This window comes from Eleutherodactylus coqui, chromosome 4 (genome assembly GCF_035609145.1).
Source record: "Eleutherodactylus coqui strain aEleCoq1 chromosome 4, aEleCoq1.hap1, whole genome shotgun sequence".
NCBI classification, from domain to species: Eukaryota; Metazoa; Chordata; class Amphibia; order Anura; family Eleutherodactylidae; genus Eleutherodactylus; species Eleutherodactylus coqui.
In genome coordinates, this window is record NC_089840.1 from 302,573,806 (window position 1) to 302,578,581 (window position 4,776).

The window sequence follows — 4,776 nt, forward strand, 5'->3', positions numbered from 1 at the left end:
TGGCGCCGAGCAGCGGAACAATCCGGCGCGGGCATGAAACAAAACCGTACGGTCCAGTTATTTCAGTTTGGCGTGTTCTTGAAGCCATGGATTGTAGACGGATATGAATAAACCTCGGCTGCCTGCACACGCAGTGGATTTAGGGCTCATTCACACGGTCCTTAGTATGCAGCCTTCCCACAGACCAGAACACTGCCTGTTCCCTGCATGTTTCCTGCGTGTTCCCCATGTGTTCCCTGCATGTTTCCTGCGTGTCCCTCATGTGTTCCCCATGTGTTCCCTACGTGTCCCTCACATGTTCCCTGTGTTTTTCCTGCGTGTCTCTTATGTGTTACCTGCCTGTTCCCTACGTGTCCTTTATGCGTTCCCCATGTGTTTCCTGCGTGTCTCTCATGTGTTCCCTGCCTGTTCCCTACGTGTCCCTCATGTGTCCTCCATTTGTTCCCTGCATGTTCCTCATGTGTTACCTGCATGTCCCTCATGTATTTGCTGCCTGTTCCCTACGTGTCCATTTACGTGTCCTCCATGTATTCCCTGCATATCCCTAATGTGTTCCCTTGCGTGTCCCTCATGTGTTCCCGGCGTGTTTCCTCTGAGCCCATAATATGTGCCCTGCCTGTTTCCTGCATGTCCCTCATGTGTTCCCTGCAAGTTCCCTGCGTGTCCCTCATGTGTTCCCAGCGTGTTTCTCATGTGTTCAATGCATACCCCGCATGTGTTCCCTATGTGTTCCTAATATGTTCCCTGCCTGTTTCCTGCATGTCCCTCGTGTTCAATGCGTGTTTCCTGCATGTTTCCTGTGTGTCCCTCATGTGTTTCCTATGTGTTCCCTGCATGTTTTCTGTGTGTCCCTCGTGTGTTTTTAATGTGTATCCCTCATGTTTTCCCTGCATGTCCCTCATGTATTCCCTGCCTGTTCTCTACGTGTCCTCCATGCATTCCCTGCATATCCCTCATGCGTTCCCTACATGTTCCCTGCGTGTCCCTCATGTGTTCCCTGCCTGTTTCCTACGTGTCCCCCACGTGTTCCCCATTTGTTCCCTTTGTGTCCCTCATGTGTTCCCTGCCTGTTCCCTACGTGTCCTTTAGTGTCCTCCATGTGTTACCTGCATGTGCCTTATGTGTTTCCTGCATGTTTGCTGCGTGTCCCTCGTGTTCCCTGTGTGTCCCTCATGTGTTCCCTGTGTGTCCCTCATGTGTTCCCTGCATGTCCCTCATGTGTTTCCTGCGTATCCCTCATGTGTTCCCTGCGTGTTCCTCATGTGTTCCCTGTGTGTCCCTCGTGTTCCCTGTGTGCTCCCTGCATGTTTCCTGCGTGTCCCTCATGTGTTTCGAATGTGTTGCCTGCATGTTTCCTGCGTGTCCCCCATGTGTTCCCTGCATATCCCTCATGTTTTCCCTATGTGTTCCCTGCATGTCCTTCGTCTTCCCTGTGTGTCCCTCATGTGTTCCCTGCGTGTCCCTCATATGTTCACTGCATGTTTCCTGCGTGTCCCTCATATGTTTCCCATGTGTTCCCTGCATGTTTCCTGCGTGTCCCTCATGTGTTTCCTGCGTGTTCCTCATGTGTTCCCTGTGTGTCCCTCGTGTTCCCTGTGTGTTCCCTGCATGTTTCCTGCGTGTCCCTCATGTGTTTCCAATGTGTTCCCTGCATGTTTTTTCTGAGTGTCCCTCATGTGTTTCCTGCGTGTCCCTCATGTGTTTCCCATGTATTCGCTGTGTGTTCTCTGCGTTTCCCTCATGTGTTCTCTGCGTTTCCCTCATGTGTTCTCTGCGTTTCCCTCATGTGTTCTCTGCGTGTCCCTCATGTGTTCTCTGCGTGTCCCTCATGTGCTCCCTGTGTGTCCCTCATGTGCTCCCTGCGTGTCCCTCATGTGTTCCCTGCGTGTCCCTCATGTGCTCCCTGCATGTCCACCATGTGTTCCCTTCGTTTTCCTCGTGTGTTCCATGTCTTTTTCCTGCGTGTCCCTCATGTGTTTCCCATGTGTTCCCTGCATGTTTCCTGCGTGTCCCTCATGTGTTTCCCATGTGTTCCCTGCCTGTTACCTGTGTGTCCCTCATATATTTCCCATGTGTTCCCTGCATTTTCCCTGCGTGTCCCTCATGTGTTCCCTGTGTGTCCCTTATGTGTTTCCCATGTGTTCCATGCATGTTCCCTGCGTGTCCCTCATGTGTTTCCCATGTGTTCCCTGCATGTTTCCTGTGTGTTTCTCGTGTGTTCCATGTGTTTTCCCTGCGTGTCCCTCATGTGTTTCCTGCATGTCCCTTATGTGTTCCCTGTGTCCCTTATGTGTTTCCCATGTGTTCTCTGCATGTTTCCTGCGTGTCCCTCATGTGTTCCCTCTGTGTCCCTCATGTGTTTCCCATGCGTTCCCTGCATGCTTCCTGTGTGTTTCTTGTGTGTTCCATATGTTTTTCCTGCGTGTCCCTCATGTGTTCCCTGCGTGTCCCTCATGTGTTCCCTGCGTGTCCCTTATGTGTTCCCTGCGTGTCCCTCGTGTGTTTCCTGCATGTTTCCTGCGTGTACCTCATGTGTTCCCTGCGTGTCCCTCATGTGTTTCCCATGTGTTCCCTGCATGTTTCCTGAGTGTCCCTCATGTGTTCCCTGCGTGTCCCTCATGTGTTCCCTGCGTGTCCCTCATGTGTTTCCCATGTGCTCCCTGCGTGTCCCTCATTTATTCCCTGAATGTGTTCCCTGTGTGTTCCCTGCGTGTCCCTCCTGTGTTCCCTGTGTGTCCCTCATGTGTTTCCTGCGTGTCCCTCAGGTGTTTCCTGCATGTCCCTTATGTGTTCCCTGTGTCCCTTATGTGTTTCCCATGTATTCCCTGTGTGTTCTCTGCGTGTCCCTCATGTGTTCCCTGTGTGTTCCCTGCATGTCCCTCATGTGTTCTCTGCGTGTCCCTCATGTGTTCTCTGCGTGTCCCTCATGTGCTCCCTGTGTGTCCCTCATGTGCTCCCTGCGTGTCCCTCATGTGTTCCCTGCGTGTCCCTCATGTGCTCCCTGCATGTCCATCATGTGTTCCCTGCGTTTTCCTTGTGTGTTCCATGTCTTTTTCCTGCGTGTCCCTCATGTGTTTCCCATGTGTTCCCTGCATGTTTCCTGCGTGTCCCTCTTGTGTTCCCTGCCTGTTACCTGTGCGTCCCTCATATGTTTCCCATGTGTTCCCTGCATGTTTCCTGTGTGTTTCTCATGTGTTCCATGTGTTTTCCCTGTGTGTCCCTCATGTGTTTCCTGCATGTCCCTCATGTGTTCCCTGTGTGTCCCTTATGTGTTTCCCATGTGTTCCCTGCATGTTCCCTGCGTGTCCCTCATGTGTTTCCCATGTGTTCCCTGCATGTTTTCTGTGTGTTTCTCGTGTGTTCCATGTGTTTTCCCTGCGTGTCCCTCATGTGTTTCCTGCATTCCCTTATGTGTTCCCTGTGTGTCCCTTATGTGTTTCCCCTGTGTTCCCTGCATGTTCCCTGCGTGTCCCTCATGTATTCCCTGAATGTGTTCCCTGTGTGTTCCCTGCGTGTCCCTCCTGTGTTCCCTGTGTGTCCCTCATGTGTTTCCTGCGTGTCCCTCATGTGTTTCCTGCATGTCCCTTATGTGTTCCCTGTGTCCCTCATGTGTTTCCCATGTGTTCCCTGCATGCTTCCTGTGTGTTTCTTGTGTGTTCCATATGTTTTTCCTGCGTGTCCCTCATGTGTTCCCTGCGTGTCCCTCATGTGTTCCCTGCGTGTCCCTTATGTGTTCCCTGCGTGTCCCTCGTGTTGCATGTGTGTTTTCTGCATGTTTCCTGCGTGTCCCTCATGTGTTCCCTGCGTGTCCCTCATGTGTTTCCCATGTGTTCCCTGCATGTTTCCTGAGTGTCCCTCATGTGTTCCCTGCGTGTCCCTCATGTGTTTCCCATGTGTTCCCGGCGTGTCCCTCATGTATTCCCTGAATGTGTTCCCTGTGGGTTCCCTGCGTGTCCCTCCTGTGTTCCCTGTGTGTCCCTCATGTGCTCCCTGCATGTCCCTCATGTGCTCCCTGCGAGTCCCTCATGTGTTCCCTGCGTGTCCCTCATGTGTTCCCTGCGTGTCCCTCATGTGTTCCCTGCATGTTTCCTACGTGTCCCGCGTGTTCCCTGCTTGTCCCTCATGTGTTTCCCATGTGTTCCCTGCATGTTCCCTGCATGTCCCTCATGTGTTCCCTGCGTGTCCCTCATGTGTTTCTGGCATGTCCCTCATGTTCCCTGCTTTTTCCTCGTGTGTTCCATGTGTTTTTTCTGCGTGTCCCTCATGTGTTTCCCATGTGTTCCCTGCATGTTTCCTTCGTGTCCCTCGTGTGTTCCCTGCCTGTTACCTGTGTGTCCCTCATATGTTTCCCATGTGTTCCCTGCATGTTTTCTGTGTGTTTCTCATGTGTTCCATGTGTTTTCCCTGCGTGTCCCTCATGTGTTTCCTGCTTGTCCCTCATGTATTCCCTGCATGTTTCCTGCAAGTCCCTCATGTTCCCTGCGTTTTCCTCGTATGTTCCATGTATTTTTCCTGCGTGTCCCTCATGTGTTCCCTGCATGTTTCCTGTGTGTTTCTCATGTGTTCCATGTGTTTTCCTGCTTGTCCCTCATGTGTTTCCTGCGTGTCCCTCATGTGTTCCCTGTGTGTCCCTTATATGTTACCCATGTGTTCCCTGCATGTTCCCTGCGTGTCCCTCATGTCTTCCCTGTGTGTCCCTCATGTTTTCCCTGCATGTTTCCTGCGTGTCCCTCATGTGTTCCCTGCATATCCCCCATGTTTTCCCTCATGTGTTCC